The sequence below is a fragment of the Scyliorhinus torazame genome, chromosome 4 (genome assembly GCF_047496885.1).
Source record: "Scyliorhinus torazame isolate Kashiwa2021f chromosome 4, sScyTor2.1, whole genome shotgun sequence".
Lineage (NCBI taxonomy): Eukaryota > Metazoa > Chordata > Chondrichthyes > Carcharhiniformes > Scyliorhinidae > Scyliorhinus > Scyliorhinus torazame.
Window position 1 is genome coordinate 304,718,468 of NC_092710.1, and position 15,000 is coordinate 304,733,467.

Below are 15,000 nucleotides of genomic sequence, written 5' to 3' on the forward strand. Positions count from 1 at the left end.
TTTTCTACTTCTACTTCTACTTCTCCTCCTCTTTCTCTCCTTCTCCTGCTAATTCTAGCCTATATGCCTGATACTCGCTCCCCTTCATGCCGTCCCCACCTAGCTCTCTTTTTTCTTCTCCACCTCCCCAAGGAAAACTGCAAGCCCCGCCCACCTCACACCAGCCTGCCGCCTGCACGCTGCTGCCTTTCCACATTGCAACGCTGCGCACTTCTCTCAGCACAGCCAGCACAAGGGTCAGGCAGGCAATGCAAGCCAGCTCTCTCTTCCTTCGCTTTCCACACCAGCCCCAATGCCACAACTTGCATTCATGCGGCGCCTTCAGGCTAGGAGAACGTCCTGCCGACACACTGGCTTGCGGCCACACGGGCCAGCTGGCGGGCCCATTAAAGTGCAGCACGCCAAGGCAACCAACCGTGCTGCGTTGCAAAGGTCCGGCAAAGCTGCAGCAGCTGAATGGCCCGACCAAGCCGCCTGCCTGAGTTGAGCCCGCAGGCAAGTGTTGGGAGGAATGGCGAGGACGCAGAGAGCAGCAAAAGGTTGGCCTGCCTCTGGTGTGGAGAGTGCTTGGCGTGAGCAGTCTCTGCTGGCCGCAAAAGCCTACTGCACCTGGTATTCCCAGGCGGTCTCCCATCCAAGTACTAACCAGGCCTGAGTCTGCTTAGCTTCCGAGATCAGACAAGATAGGGCGTTTTCAGACTAGCATGGCCATAAGCATCTGCAGCACCGTCTTCTCACCTATTCAAGCTGGCCACGCTAGCACCCTCGCAACTTCTTCTTTCCGGTTGTTTTCAATTTTTTATCTCTCTTTTTCTACTTCTACTTCTACTTCTCCTCCTCTTTCTCTCCTTCACCTGCTAATTCTAGCCTATATGCCTGATACGCGCTCCCCTTCATGCCGTCCCCACCTAGCTCTCTTTTTTCTTCTCCACCTCCCCAAGGAAAACTGCAAGCCCCGCCCACCTCACACCAGCCTGCCGCCTGCACGCTGCTGCCTTTCCACATTGCAACGCTGCGCACTTCTCTCAGCACAGCCAGCACAAGGGTCAGGCAGGCAATGCAAGCCAGCTCTCTCTTCCTTCGCTTTCCACACCAGCCCCAATGCCACAACTTGCATTCATGCGGCGCCTTCAGGCTAGGAGAGAGAACGTCCTGCCGACACACTGGCTTGCGGCCACACGGGCCAGCTGGCGTGCCCATCAAAGTGCAGCACGCCAAGGCACACAACCGTGCTGCGTTGCAAAGGCCCGGCAAAGCTGCAGCAGCTGAATGGCCCGACCAAGCCGCCTGCCTGAGTTGAGCCCGCAGGCAAGTGTTGGGAGGAATGGCGAGGACGCAGAGAGCAGCAAAAGGTTGGCCTGCCTCTGGTGTGGAGAGTGCTTGGCGTGAGCAGTCACTGCTGGCCGCAAAAGCCTACTGCACCTGGTATTCCCAGGCTGTCTCCCATCCAAGTACTAACCAGGCCTGAGTCTGCTTAGCTTCCGAGATCAGACGAGATCGGGCGTTTTCAGACTAGTATGGCCGTAGGCATCTGCAGCACCGTCTTCTCGCCTATTCAAGCTGGCCACCCTAGCACCCTCGCCACTTCTTCTTTCCGGTTGTTTTCAATTTTTTCTCTCTCTTTTTCTACTTCTACTTCTACTTCTCCTCCTCTTTCTCTCCTTCTCCTGCTAATTCTAGCCTATATGCCTGATACTCGCTCCCCTTCATGCCGTCCCCACCTAGCTCTCTTTTTTCTTCTCCACCTCCCCAAGGAAAACTGCAAGCCCCGCCCACCTCACACCAGCCTGCCGCCTGCACGCTGCTGCCTTTCCACATTGCAACGCTGCGCACTTCTCTCAGCACAGCCAGCACAAGGGTCAGGCAGGCAATGCAAGCCAGCTCTCTCTTCCTTCGCTTTCCACACCAGCCCCAATGCCACAACTTGCATTCATGCGGCGCCTTCAGGCTAGGAGAACGTCCTGCCGACACACTGGCTTGCGGCCACACGGGCCAGCTGGCGGGCCCATCAAAGTGCAGCACGCCAAGGCACCCAACCGTGCTGCGTTGCAAAGGCCCGGCAAAGCTGCAGCAGCTGAATGGCCCGACCAAGCCACCTGCCTGAGTTGAGCCCGCAGGCAAGTGTTGGGAGGAATGGCGAGGACGCAGAGAGCAGCAAAAGGTTGGCCTGCCTCTGGTGTGGAGAGTGCTTGGCGTGAGCAGTCTCTGCTGGCCGCAAAAGCCTACTGCACCTGGTATTCCCAGGCGGTCTCCATTCCAAGTACTAACCAGGCCTGAGTCTGCTTAGCTTCCGAGATCAGACGAGATCGGGCGTTTTCAGACTAGTATGGCCGTAGGCATCTGCAGCACCGTCTTCTCGCCTATTCAAGTTGGCCACCCTAGCACCCTCGCCACTTCTTCTTTCCGGTTGTTTTCAATTTTTTCTCTCTCTTTTTCTACTTCTACTTCTACTTCTCCTCCTCTTTCTCTCCTTCTCCTGCTAATTCTAGCCTATATGCCTGATACTCGCTCCCCTTCATGCCGTCCCCACCTAGCTCTCTTTTTTCTTCTCCACCTCCCCAAGGAAAACTGCAAGCCCCGCCCACCTCACACCAGCCTGCCGCCTGCACGCTGCTGCCTTTCCACATTGCAACGCTGCGCACTTCTCTCAGCACAGCCAGCACAAGGGTCAGGCAGGCAATGCAAGCCAGCTCTCTCTTCCTTCGCTTTCCACACCAGCCCCAATGCCACAACTTGCATTCATGCGGCGCCTTCAGGCTAGGAGAGAGAACGTCCTGCCGACACACTAGCTTGCGGCCACACGGGCCAGCTGGCGTGCCCATCAAAGTGCAGCACGCCAAGGCACACAACCGTGCTGCGTTGCAAAGGCCCGGCAAAGCTGCAGCAGCTGAATGGCCCGACCAAGCCGCCTGCCTGAGTTGAGCCCGCAGGCAAGTGTTGGGAGGAATGGCGAGGACGCAGAGAGCAGCAAAAGGTTGGCCTGCCTCTGGTGTGGAGAGTGCTTGGCGTGAGCAGTCTCTGCTGGCCGCAAAAGCCTACTGCACCTGGTATTCCCAGGCGGTCTCCCATCCAAGTACTAACCAGGCCTGAGTCTGCTTAGCTTCCGAGATCAGACGAGATCGGGCGTTTTCAGACTAGTATGGCCGTAGGCATCTGCAGCACCGTCTTCTCGCCTATTCAAGCTGGCCACCCTAGCACCCTCGCCACTTCTTCTTTCCGGTTGTTTTCAATTTTTTCTCTCTCTTTTTCTACTTCTACTTCTACTTCTCCTCCTCTTTCTCTCCTTCTCCTGCTAATTCTAGCCTATATGCCTGATACTCGCTCCCCTTCATGCCATCCCCACCGAGCTCTCTTTTTTCTTCTCCACCTCCTCAAGGAAAACTGCAAGCCCCGCCTACCTCACACCAGCCTGCCGCCTGCACGCTGCTGCCTTTCCACATTGCAACGCTGCGCACTTCTCTCAGCACAGCCAGCACAAGGGTCAGGCAGGCAATGCAAGCCAGCTCTCTCTTCCTTCGCTTTCCACACCAGCCCCAATGCCACAACTTGCATTCATGCGGCGCCTTCAGGCTAGGAGAGAGAACGTCCTGCCGACACACTGGCTTGCGGCCACACGGGCCAGCTGGCGTGCCCATCAAAGTGCAGCACGCCAAGGCACACAACCGTGCTGCGTTGCAAAGGCCCGGCAAAGCTGCAGCAGCTTAATGGCCCGACCAAGCCGCCTGCCTGAGTTGAGCCCGCAGGCAAGTGTTGGGAGGAATGGCGAGGACGCAGAGAGCAGCAAAAGGTTGGCCTGCCTCTGGTGTGGAGAGTGCTTGGCGTGAGCAGTCACTGCTGGCCGCAAAAGCCTACTGCACCTGGTATTCCCAGGCGGTCTCCCATCCAAGTACTAACCAGGCCTGAGTCTGCTTAGCTTCCGAGATCAGACGAGATCGGGCGTTTTCAGACTAGTATGGCCGTAGGCATCTGGCGCACCGTCTTCTCGCCTATTCAAGCTGGCCACCCTAGCACCCTCGCCACTTCTTCTTTCCGGTTGTTTTCAATTTTTTCTCTCTCTTTTTCTACTTCTACTTCTACTTCGCCTCCTTTTTCTCTCCTTCTCCTGCTAATTCTAGCCTATATGCCTGATACTCGCTCCCCTTCATGCCGTCCCCACCTAGCTCTCTTTTTTCTTCTCCACCTCCCCAAGGAAAACTGCAAGCCCCGCCCACCTCACACCAGCCTGCCGCCTGCACGCTGCTGCCTTTCCACATTGCAACGCTGCGCACTTCTCTCAGCACAGCCAGCACAAGGGTCAGGCAGGCAATGCAAGCCAGCTCTCTCTTCCTTCGCTTTCCACACCAGCCCCAATGCCACAACTTGCATTCATGCGGCGCCTTCAGGCTAGGAGAACGTCCTGCCGACACACTGGCTTGCGGCCACACGGGCCAGCTGGCGGGCCCATCAAAGTGCAGCACGCCAAGGCACCCAACCGTGCTGCGTTGCAAAGGCCCGGCAAAGCTGCAGCAGCTGAATGGCCCGACCAAGCCGCCTGCCTGAGTTGAGCCCGCAGGCAAGTGTTGGGAGGAATGGCGAGGACGCAGAGAGCAGCAAAAGGTTGGCCTGCCTCTGGTGTGGAGAGTGCTTGGCGTGAGCAGTCTCTGCTGGCCGCAAAAGCCTACTGCACCTGGTATTCCCAGGCGGTCTCCCATCCAAGTACTAACCAGGCCTGAGTCTGCTTAGCTTCCGAGATCAGACGAGATCGGGCGTTTTCAGACTAGTATGGCCGTAGGCATCTGCAGCACTGTCTTCTCGCCTATTCAAGTTGGCCACCCTAGCACCCTCGCCACTTCTTCTTTCCGGTTGTTTTCAATTTTTTCTCTCTCTTTTTCTACTTCTACTTCTACTTCTCCTCCTCTTTCTCTCCTTCTCCTGCTAATTCTAGCCTATATGCCTGATACTCGCTCCCCTTCATGCCGTCCCCACCTAGCTCTCTTTTTTCTTCTCCACCTCCCCAAGGAAAACTGCAAGCCCCGCCCACCTCACACCAGCCTGCCGCCTGCACGCTGCTGCCTTTCCACATTGCAACGCTGCGCACTTCTCTCAGCACAGCCAGCACAAGGGTCAGGCAGGCAATGCAAGCCAGCTCTCTCTTCCTTCGCTTTCCACACCAGCCCCAATGCCACAACTTGCATTCATGCGGCGCCTTCAGGCTAGGAGAGAGAACGTCCTGCCGACACACTGGCTTGCGGCCACACGGGCCAGCTGGCGTGCCCATCAAAGTGCAGCACGCCAAGGCACACAACCGTGCTGCGTTGCAAAGGCCCGGCAAAGCTGCAGCAGCTGAATGGCCCGACCAAGCCGCCTGCCTGAGTTGAGCCCGCAGGCAAGTGTTGGGAGGAATGGCGAGGACGCAGAGAGCAGCAAAAGGTTGGCCTGCCTCTGGTGTGGAGAGTGCTTGGCGTGAGCAGTCTCTGCTGGCCGCAAAAGCCTACTGCACCTGGTATTCCCAGGCGGTCTCCCATCCAAGTACTAACCAGGCCTGAGTCTGCTTAGCTTCCGAGATCAGACGAGATCGGGCGTTTTCAGACTAGTATGGCCGTAGGCATCTGCAGCACCGTCTTCTCGCCTATTCAAGCTGGCAACCCTAGCACCCTCGCCACTTCTTCTTTCCGGTTGTTTTCAATTTTTTCTCTCTCTTTTTCTACTTCTACTTCTACTTCTCCTCCTCTTTCTCTCCTTCTCCTGCTAATTCTAGCCTATATGCCTGATACTCGCTCCCCTTCATGCCATCCCCACCGAGCTCTCTTTTTTCTTCTCCACCTCCTCAAGGAAAACTGCAAGCCCCGCCTACCTCACACCAGCCTGCCGCCTGCACGCTGCTGCCTTTCCACATTGCAACGCTGCGCACTTCTCTCAGCACAGCCAGCACAAGGGTCAGGCAGGCAATGCAAGCCAGCTCTCTCTTCCTTCGCTTTCCACACCAGCCCCAATGCCACAACTTGCATTCATGCGGCGCCTTCAGGCTAGGAGAGAGAACGTCCTGCCGACACACTGGCTTGCGGCCACACGGGCCAGCTGGCGTGCCCATCAAAGTGCAGCACGCCAAGGCACACAACCGTGCTGCGTTGCAAAGGCCCGGCAAAGCTGCAGCAGCTTAATGGCCCGACCAAGCCGCCTGCCTGAGTTGAGCCCGCAGGCAAGTGTTGGGAGGAATGGCGAGGACGCAGAGAGCAGCAAAAGGTTGGCCTGCCTCTGGTGTGGAGAGTGCTTGGCGTGAGCAGTCACTGCTGGCCGCAAAAGCCTACTGCACCTGGTATTCCCAGGCGGTCTCCCATCCAAGTACTAACCAGGCCTGAGTCTGCTTAGCTTCCGAGATCAGACGAGATCGGGCGTTTTCAGACTAGTATGGCCGTAGGCATCTGCCGCACCGTCTTCTCGCCTATTCAAGCTGGCCACCCTAGCACCCTCGCCACTTCTTCTTTCCGGTTGTTTTCAATTTTTTCTCTCTCTTTTTCTACTTCTACTTCTACTTCTCCTCCTTTTTCTCTCCTTCTCCTGCTAATTCTAGCCTATATGCCTGATACTCGCTCCCCTTCATGCCGTCCCCACCTAGCTCTCTTTTTTCTTCTCCACCTCCCCAAGGAAAACTGCAAGCCCCGCCCACCTCACACCAGCCTGCCGCCTGCACGCTGCTGCCTTTCCACATTGCAACGCTGCGCACTTCTCTCAGCACAGCCAGCACAAGGGTCAGGCAGGCAATGCAAGCCAGCTCTCTCTTCCTTCGCTTTCCACACCAGCCCCAATGCCACAACTTGCATTCATGCGGCGCCTTCAGGCTAGGAGAACGTCCTGCCGACACACTGGCTTGCGGCCACACGGGCCAGCTGGCGGGCCCATCAAAGTGCAGCACGCCAAGGCACCCAACCGTGCTGCGTTGCAAAGGCCCGGCAAAGCTGCAGCAGCTGAATGGCCCGACCAAGCCGCCTGCCTGAGTTGAGCCCGCAGGCAAGTGTTGGGAGGAATGGCGAGGACGCAGAGAGCAGCAAAAGGTTGGCCTGCCTCTGGTGTGGAGAGTGCTTGGCGTGAGCAGTCTCTGCTGGCCGCAAAAGCCTACTGCACCTGGTATTCCCAGGCGGTCTCCCATCCAAGTACTAACCAGGCCTGAGTCTGCTTAGCTTCCGAGATCAGACGAGATCGGGCGTTTTCAGACTAGTATGGCCGTAGGCATCTGCAGCACCGTCTTCTCGCCTATTCAAGTTGGCCACCCTAGCACCCTCGCCACTTCTTCTTTCCGGTTGTTTTCAATTTTTTCTCTCTCTTTTTCTACTTCTACTTCTACTTCTCCTCCTCTTTCTCTCCTTCTCCTGCTAATTCTAGCCTATATGCCTGATACTCGCTCCCCTTCATGCCGTCCCCACCTAGCTCTCTTTTTTCTTCTCCACCTCCCCAAGGAAAACTGCAAGCCCCGCCCACCTCACACCAGCCTGCCGCCTGCACGCTGCTGCCTTTCCACATTGCAACGCTGCGCACTTCTCTCAGCACAGCCAGCACAAGGGTCAGGCAGGCAATGCAAGCCAGCTCTCTCTTCCTTCGCTTTCCACACCAGCCCCAATGCCACAACTTGCATTCATGCGGCGCCTTCAGGCTAGGAGAACGTCCTGCCGACACACTGGCTTGCGGCCACACGGGCCAGCTGGCGTGCCCATCAAAGTGCAGCACGCCAAGGCACCCAACCGTGCTGCGTTGCAAAGGCCCGGCAAAGCTGCAGCAGCTGAATGGCCCGACCAAGCCGCCTGCCTGAGTTGAGCCCGCAGGCAAGTGTTGGGAGGAATGGCGAGGACGCAGAGAGCAGCAAAAGGTTGGCCTGCCTCTGGTGTGGAGAGTGCTTGGCGTGAGCAGTCTCTGCTGGCCGCAAAAGCCTACTGCACCTGGTATTCCCAGGCGGTCTCCCATCCAAGTACTAACCAGGCCTGAGTCTGCTTAGCTTCCGAGATCAGACGAGATCGGGCGTTTTCAGACTAGTATGGCCGTAGGCATCTGCAGCACCGTCTTCTCGCCTATTCAAGCTGGCCACCCTAGCACCCTCGCCACTTCTTCTTTCCGGTTGTTTTCAATTTTTTCTCTCTCTTTTTCTACTTCTACTTCTACTTCTCCTCCTCTTTCTCTCCTTCTCCTGCTAATTCTAGCCTATATGCCTGATACTCGCTCCCCTTCATGCCATCCCCACCGAGCTCTCTTTTTTCTTCTCCACCTCCTCAAGGAAAACTGCAAGCCCCGCCTACCTCACACCAGCCTGCCGCCTGCACGCTGCTGCCTTTCCACATTGCAACGCTGCGCACTTCTCTCAGCACAGCCAGCACAAGGGTCAGGCAGGCAATGCAAGCCAGCTCTCTCTTTCTTCGCTTTCCACACCAGCCCCAATGCCACAACTTGCATTCATGCGGCGCCTTCAGGCTAGGAGAGAGAACGTCCTGCCGACACACTGGCTTGCGGCCACACGGGCCAGCTGGCGTGCCCATCAAAGTGCAGCACGCCAAGGCACACAACCGTGCTGCGTTGCAAAGGCCCGGCAAAGCTGCAGCAGCTTAATGGCCCGACCAAGCCGCCTGCCTGAGTTGAGCCCGCAGGCAAGTGTTGGGAGGAATGGCGAGGACGCAGAGAGCAGCAAAAGGTTGGCCTGCCTCTGGTGTGGAGAGTGCTTGGCGTGAGCAGTCACTGCTGGCCGCAAAAGCCTACTGCACCTGGTATTCCCAGGCGGTCTCCCATCCAAGTACTAACCAGGCCTGAGTCTGCTTAGCTTCCGAGATCAGACGAGATCGGGCGTTTTCAGACTAGTATGGCCGTAGGCATCTGCCGCACCGCCTTCTCGCCTATTCAAGCTGGCCACCCTAGCACCCTCGCCACTTCTTCTTTCCGGTTGTTTTCAATTTTTTCTCTCTCTTTTTCTACTTCTACTTCTACTTCTCCTCCTTTTTCTCTCCTTCTCCTGCTAATTCTAGCCTATATGCCTGATACTCGCTCCCCTTCATGCCGTCCCCACCTAGCTCTCTTTTTTCTTCTCCACCTCCCCAAGGAAAACTGCAAGCCCCGCCCACCTCACACCAGCCTGCCGCCTGCACGCTGCTGCCTTTCCACATTGCAACGCTGCGCACTTCTCTCAGCACAGCCAGCACAAGGGTCAGGCAGGCAATGCAAGCCAGCTCTCTCTTCCTTCGCTTTCCACACCAGCCCCAATGCCACAACTTGCATTCATGCGGCGCCTTCAGGCTAGGAGAACGTCCTGCCGACACACTGGCTTGCGGCCACACGGGCCAGCTGGCGGGCCCATCAAAGTGCAGCACGCCAAGGCACCCAACCGTGCTGCGTTGCAAAGGCCCGGCAAAGCTGCAGCAGCTGAATGGCCCGACCAAGCCGCCTGCCTGAGTTGAGCCCGCAGGCAAGTGTTGGGAGGAATGGCGAGGACGCAGAGAGCAGCAAAAGGTTGGCCTGCCTCTGGTGTGGAGAGTGCTTGGCGTGAGCAGTCTCTGCTGGCCGCAAAAGCCTACTGCACCTGGTATTCCCAGGCGGTCTCCCATCCAAGTACTAACCAGGCCTGAGTCTGCTTAGCTTCCGAGATCAGACGAGATCGGGCGTTTTCAGACTAGTATGGCCGTAGGCATCTGCAGCACCGTCTTCTCGCCTATTCAAGTTGGCCACCCTAGCACCCTCGCCACTTCTTCTTTCCGGTTGTTTTCAATTTTTTCTCTCTCTTTTTCTACTTCTACTTCTACTTCTCCTCCTCTTTCTCTCCTTCTCCTGCTAATTCTAGCCTATATGCCTGATACTCGCTCCCCTTCATGCCGTCCCCACCTAGCTCTCTTTTTTCTTCTCCACCTCCCCAAGGAAAACTGCAAGCCCCGCCCACCTCACACCAGCCTGCCGCCTGCACGCTGCTGCCTTTCCACATTGCAACGCTGCGCACTTCTCTCAGCACAGCCAGCACAAGGGTCAGGCAGGCAATGCAAGCCAGCTCTCTCTTCCTTCGCTTTCCACACCAGCCCCAATGCCACAACTTGCATTCATGCGGCGCCTTCAGGCTAGGAGAGAGAACGTCCTGCCGACACACTGGCTTGCGGCCACACGGGCCAGCTGGCGTGCCCATCAAAGTGCAGCACGCCAAGGCACACAACCGTGCTGCGTTGCAAAGGCCCGGCAAAGCTGCAGCAGCTGAATGGCCCGACCAAGCCGCCTGCCTGAGTTGAGCCCGCAGGCAAGTGTTGGGAGGAATGGCGAGGACGCAGAGAGCAGCAAAAGGTTGGCCTGCCTCTGGTGTGGAGAGTGCTTGGCGTGAGCAGTCTCTGCTGGCCGCAAAAGCCTACTGCACCTGGTATTCCCAGGCGGTCTCCCATCCAAGTACTAACCAGGCCTGAGTCTGCTTAGCTTCCGAGATCAGACGAGATCGGGCGTTTTCAGACTAGTATGGCCGTAGGCATCTGCAGCACCGTCTTCTCGCCTATTCAAGCTGGCCACCCTAGCACCCTCGCCACTTCTTCTTTCCGGTTGTTTTCAATTTTTTCTCTCTCTTTTTCTACTTCTACTTCTACTTCTCCTCCTCTTTCTCTCCTTCTCCTGCTAATTCTAGCCTATATGCCTGATACTCGCTCCCCTTCATGCCATCCCCACCGAGCTCTCTTTTTTCTTCTCCACCTCCCCAAGGAAAACTGCAAGCCCCGCCCACCTCACACCAGCCTGCCGCCTGCACGCTGCTGCCTTTCCACATTGCAACGCTGCGCACTTCTCTCAGCACAGCCAGCACAAGGGTCAGGCAGGCAATGCAAGCCAGCTCTCTCTTCCTTCGCTTTCCACACCAGCCCCAATGCCACAACTTGCATTCATGCGGCGCCTTCAGGCTAGGAGAACGTCCTGCCGACACACTGGCTTGCGGCCACACGGGCCAGCTGGCGTGCCCATCAAAGTGCAGCACGCCAAGGCACCCAACCGTGCTGCGTTGCAAAGGCCCGGCAAAGCTGCAGCAGCTGAATGGCCCGACCAAGCCGCCTGCCTGAGTTGAGCCCGCAGGCAAGTGTTGGGAGGAATGGCGAGGACGCAGAGAGCAGCAAAAGGTTGGCCTGCCTCTGGTGTGGAGAGTGCTTGGCGTGAGCAGTCTCTGCTGGCCGCAAAAGCCTACTGCACCTGGTATTCCCAGGCGGTCTCCCATCCAAGTACTAACCAGGCCTGAGTCTGCTTAGCTTCCGAGATCAGACGAGATCGGGCGTTTTCAGACTAGTATGGCCGTAGGCATCTGCAGCACCGTCTTCTCGCCTATTCAAGCTGGCCACCCTAGCACCCTCGCCACTTCTTCTTTCCGGTTGTTTTCAATTTTTTCTCTCTCTTTTTCTACTTCTACTTCTACTTCTCCTCCTCTTTCTCTCCTTCTCCTGCTAATTCTAGCCTATATGCCTGATACTCGCTCCCCTTCATGCCATCCCCACCGAGCTCTCTTTTTTCTTCTCCACCTCCTCAAGGAAAACTGCAAGCCCCGCCTACCTCACACCAGCCTGCCGCCTGCACGCTGCTGCCTTTCCACATTGCAACGCTGCGCACTTCTCTCAGCACAGCCAGCACAAGGGTCAGGCAGGCAATGCAAGCCAGCTCTCTCTTTCTTCGCTTTCCACACCAGCCCCAATGCCACAACTTGCATTCATGCGGCGCCTTCAGGCTAGGAGAGAGAACGTCCTGCCGACACACTGGCTTGCGGCCACACGGGCCAGCTGGCGTGCCCATCAAAGTGCAGCACGCCAAGGCACACAACCGTGCTGCGTTGCAAAGGCCCGGCAAAGCTGCAGCAGCTTAATGGCCCGACCAAGCCGCCTGCCTGAGTTGAGCCCGCAGGCAAGTGTTGGGAGGAATGGCGAGGACGCAGAGAGCAGCAAAAGGTTGGCCTGCCTCTGGTGTGGAGAGTGCTTGGCGTGAGCAGTCACTGCTGGCCGCAAAAGCCTACTGCACCTGGTATTCCCAGGCGGTCTCCCATCCAAGTACTAACCAGGCCTGAGTCTGCTTAGCTTCCGAGATCAGACGAGATCGGGCGTTTTCAGACTAGTATGGCCGTAGGCATCTGCCGCACCGCCTTCTCGCCTATTCAAGCTGGCCACCCTAGCACCCTCGCCACTTCTTCTTTCCGGTTGTTTTCAATTTTTTCTCTCTCTTTTTCTACTTCTACTTCTACTTCTCCTCCTTTTTCTCTCCTTCTCCTGCTAATTCTAGCCTATATGCCTGATACTCGCTCCCCTTCATGCCGTCCCCACCTAGCTCTCTTTTTTCTTCTCCACCTCCCCAAGGAAAACTGCAAGCCCCGCCCACCTCACACCAGCCTGCCGCCTGCACGCTGCTGCCTTTCCACATTGCAACGCTGCGCACTTCTCTCAGCACAGCCAGCACAAGGGTCAGGCAGGCAATGCAAGCCAGCTCTCTCTTCCTTCGCTTTCCACACCAGCCCCAATGCCACAACTTGCATTCATGCGGCGCCTTCAGGCTAGGAGAACGTCCTGCCGACACACTGGCTTGCGGCCACACGGGCCAGCTGGCGGGCCCATCAAAGTGCAGCACGCCAAGGCACCCAACCGTGCTGCGTTGCAAAGGCCCGGCAAAGCTGCAGCAGCTGAATGGCCCGACCAAGCCGCCTGCCTGAGTTGAGCCCGCAGGCAAGTGTTGGGAGGAATGGCGAGGACGCAGAGAGCAGCAAAAGGTTGGCCTGCCTCTGGTGTGGAGAGTGCTTGGCGTGAGCAGTCTCTGCTGGCCGCAAAAGCCTACTGCACCTGGTATTCCCAGGCGGTCTCCCATCCAAGTACTAACCAGGCCTGAGTCTGCTTAGCTTCCGAGATCAGACGAGATCGGGCGTTTTCAGACTAGTATGGCCGTAGGCATCTGCAGCACCGTCTTCTCGCCTATTCAAGTTGGCCACCCTAGCACCCTCGCCACTTCTTCTTTCCGGTTGTTTTCAATTTTTTCTCTCTCTTTTTCTACTTCTACTTCTACTTCTCCTCCTCTTTCTCTCCTTCTCCTGCTAATTCTAGCCTATATGCCTGATACTCGCTCCCCTTCATGCCGTCCCCACCTAGCTCTCTTTTTTCTTCTCCACCTCCCCAAGGAAAACTGCAAGCCCCGCCCACCTCACACCAGCCTGCCGCCTGCACGCTGCTGCCTTTCCACATTGCAACGCTGCGCACTTCTCTCAGCACAGCCAGCACAAGGGTCAGGCAGGCAATGCAAGCCAGCTCTCTCTTCCTTCGCTTTCCACACCAGCCCCAATGCCACAACTTGCATTCATGCGGCGCCTTCAGGCTAGGAGAGAGAACGTCCTGCCGACACACTGGCTTGCGGCCACACGGGCCAGCTGGCGTGCCCATCAAAGTGCAGCACGCCAAGGCACACAACCGTGCTGCGTTGCAAAGGCCCGGCAAAGCTGCAGCAGCTGAATGGCCCGACCAAGCCGCCTGCCTGAGTTGAGCCCGCAGGCAAGTGTTGGGAGGAATGGCGAGGACGCAGAGAGCAGCAAAAGGTTGGCCTGCCTCTGGTGTGGAGAGTGCTTGGCGTGAGCAGTCTCTGCTGGCCGCAAAAGCCTACTGCACCTGGTATTCCCAGGCGGTCTCCCATCCAAGTACTAACCAGGCCTGAGTCTGCTTAGCTTCCGAGATCAGACGAGATCGGGCGTTTTCAGACTAGTATGGCCGTAGGCATCTGCAGCACCGTCTTCTCGCCTATTCAAGCTGGCCACCCTAGCACCCTCGCCACTTCTTCTTTCCGGTTGTTTTCAATTTTTTCTCTCTCTTTTTCTACTTCTACTTCTACTTCTCCTCCTCTTTCTCTCCTTCTCCTGCTAATTCTAGCCTATATGCCTGATACTCGCTCCCCTTCATGCCATCCCCACCGAGCTCTCTTTTTTCTTCTCCACCTCCTCAAGGAAAACTGCAAGCCCCGCCTACCTCACACCAGCCTGCCGCCTGCACGCTGCTGCCTTTCCACATTGCAACGCTGCGCACTTCTCTCAGCACAGCCAGCACAAGGGTCAGGCAGGCAATGCAAGCCAGCTCTCTCTTCCTTCGCTTTCCACACCAGCCCCAATGCCACAACTTGCATTCATGCGGCGCCTTCAGGCTAGGAGAGAGAACGTCTTGCCGACACACTGGCTTGCGGCCACACGGGCCAGCTGGCGTGCCCATCAAAGTGCAGCATGCCAAGGCACACAACCGTGCTGCGTTGCAAAGGCCCGGCAAAGCTGCAGCAGCTGAATGGCCCGACCAAGCCGCCTGCCTGAGTTGAGCCCGCAGGCAAGTGTTGGGAGGAATGGCGAGGACGCAGAGAGCAGCAAAAGGTTGGCCTGCCTCTGGTGTGGAGAGTGCTTGGCGTGAGCAGTCACTGCTGGCCGCAAAAGCCTACTGCACCTGGTATTCCCAGGCGGTCTCCCATCCAAGTACTAACCAGGCCTGAGTCTGCTTAGCTTCCGAGATCAGACGAGATCGGGCGTTTTCAGACTAGTATGGCCGCAGGCATCTGCAGCACCGTCTTCTCGCCTATTCAAGCTGGCCACCCTAGCACCCTCGCCACTTCTTCTTTCCGGTTGTTTTCAATTTTTTCTCTCTCTTTTTCTACTTCTACTTCTACTTCTCCTCCTCTTTCTCTCCTTCTCCTGCTAATTCTAGCCTATATGCCTGATACTCGCTCCCCTTCATGCCGTCCCCACCTAGCTCTCTTTTTTCTTCTCCACCTCCCCAAGGAAAACTGCAAGCCCCGCCCACCTCACACCAGCCTGCCGCCTGCACGCTGCTGCCTTTCCACATTGCAACGCTGCGCACTTCTCTCAGCACAGCCAGCACAAGGGTCAGGCAGGCAATGCAAGCCAGCTCTCTCTTCCTTCGCTTTCCACACCAGCCCCAATGCCACAACTTGCATTCATGCGGCGCCTTCAGGCTAGGAGAACGTCCTGCCGACACACTGGCTTGCGGCCACACGGGCCAGCTGGCGGGCCCATCAAAGTGCAGC

General features: G+C 57.1%; 17 non-coding genes and 1 pseudogene across 17 annotated transcripts; all 18 read right to left on the reverse strand.

Annotated features, from left to right (window-relative positions):
• Positions 1 to 597: 597 nt before the first annotated feature.
• Positions 598 to 716, reverse strand: LOC140415512 (5S ribosomal RNA; annotated as a pseudogene).
• Positions 717 to 1,410: 694 nt separating this feature from the next.
• LOC140414905 (5S ribosomal RNA) lies at positions 1,411 to 1,529 on the reverse strand. Its single transcript, XR_011944031.1, has one exon. It is a non-coding gene; the product is annotated as a 5S ribosomal RNA (ribosomal RNA).
• A 690-nt stretch (positions 1,530 to 2,219) lies between these two features.
• On the reverse strand, positions 2,220 to 2,338 carry LOC140415234 (5S ribosomal RNA). Its single transcript, XR_011944349.1, has one exon. It is a non-coding gene; the product is annotated as a 5S ribosomal RNA (ribosomal RNA).
• Positions 2,339 to 3,032: 694 nt separating this feature from the next.
• On the reverse strand, positions 3,033 to 3,151 carry LOC140412325 (5S ribosomal RNA). Its single transcript, XR_011941524.1, has one exon. It is a non-coding gene; the product is annotated as a 5S ribosomal RNA (ribosomal RNA).
• Positions 3,152 to 3,845: 694 nt separating this feature from the next.
• Positions 3,846 to 3,964, reverse strand: LOC140412326 (5S ribosomal RNA). Its single transcript, XR_011941525.1, has one exon. It is a non-coding gene; the product is annotated as a 5S ribosomal RNA (ribosomal RNA).
• Positions 3,965 to 4,654: 690 nt separating this feature from the next.
• Positions 4,655 to 4,773, reverse strand: LOC140412327 (5S ribosomal RNA). Its single transcript, XR_011941526.1, has one exon. It is a non-coding gene; the product is annotated as a 5S ribosomal RNA (ribosomal RNA).
• Positions 4,774 to 5,467: 694 nt separating this feature from the next.
• LOC140412328 (5S ribosomal RNA) lies at positions 5,468 to 5,586 on the reverse strand. The gene has a single exon (XR_011941527.1). It is a non-coding gene; the product is annotated as a 5S ribosomal RNA (ribosomal RNA).
• Positions 5,587 to 6,280: 694 nt separating this feature from the next.
• Positions 6,281 to 6,399, reverse strand: LOC140412329 (5S ribosomal RNA). Its single transcript, XR_011941528.1, has one exon. It is a non-coding gene; the product is annotated as a 5S ribosomal RNA (ribosomal RNA).
• A 690-nt stretch (positions 6,400 to 7,089) lies between these two features.
• On the reverse strand, positions 7,090 to 7,208 carry LOC140412330 (5S ribosomal RNA). The gene has a single exon (XR_011941529.1). It is a non-coding gene; the product is annotated as a 5S ribosomal RNA (ribosomal RNA).
• Positions 7,209 to 7,898: 690 nt separating this feature from the next.
• On the reverse strand, positions 7,899 to 8,017 carry LOC140412332 (5S ribosomal RNA). The gene has a single exon (XR_011941531.1). It is a non-coding gene; the product is annotated as a 5S ribosomal RNA (ribosomal RNA).
• Positions 8,018 to 8,711: 694 nt separating this feature from the next.
• Positions 8,712 to 8,830, reverse strand: LOC140412333 (5S ribosomal RNA). Its single transcript, XR_011941532.1, has one exon. It is a non-coding gene; the product is annotated as a 5S ribosomal RNA (ribosomal RNA).
• Positions 8,831 to 9,520: 690 nt separating this feature from the next.
• Positions 9,521 to 9,639, reverse strand: LOC140412334 (5S ribosomal RNA). Its single transcript, XR_011941533.1, has one exon. It is a non-coding gene; the product is annotated as a 5S ribosomal RNA (ribosomal RNA).
• A 694-nt stretch (positions 9,640 to 10,333) lies between these two features.
• LOC140412335 (5S ribosomal RNA) lies at positions 10,334 to 10,452 on the reverse strand. Its single transcript, XR_011941534.1, has one exon. It is a non-coding gene; the product is annotated as a 5S ribosomal RNA (ribosomal RNA).
• A 690-nt stretch (positions 10,453 to 11,142) lies between these two features.
• On the reverse strand, positions 11,143 to 11,261 carry LOC140412336 (5S ribosomal RNA). The gene has a single exon (XR_011941535.1). It is a non-coding gene; the product is annotated as a 5S ribosomal RNA (ribosomal RNA).
• A 694-nt stretch (positions 11,262 to 11,955) lies between these two features.
• Positions 11,956 to 12,074, reverse strand: LOC140412337 (5S ribosomal RNA). The gene has a single exon (XR_011941536.1). It is a non-coding gene; the product is annotated as a 5S ribosomal RNA (ribosomal RNA).
• A 690-nt stretch (positions 12,075 to 12,764) lies between these two features.
• On the reverse strand, positions 12,765 to 12,883 carry LOC140412338 (5S ribosomal RNA). Its single transcript, XR_011941537.1, has one exon. It is a non-coding gene; the product is annotated as a 5S ribosomal RNA (ribosomal RNA).
• Positions 12,884 to 13,577: 694 nt separating this feature from the next.
• Positions 13,578 to 13,696, reverse strand: LOC140412339 (5S ribosomal RNA). The gene has a single exon (XR_011941538.1). It is a non-coding gene; the product is annotated as a 5S ribosomal RNA (ribosomal RNA).
• Positions 13,697 to 14,390: 694 nt separating this feature from the next.
• On the reverse strand, positions 14,391 to 14,509 carry LOC140413366 (5S ribosomal RNA). The gene has a single exon (XR_011942537.1). It is a non-coding gene; the product is annotated as a 5S ribosomal RNA (ribosomal RNA).
• Between the last annotated feature and the right edge of the window lie 491 nt (positions 14,510 to 15,000).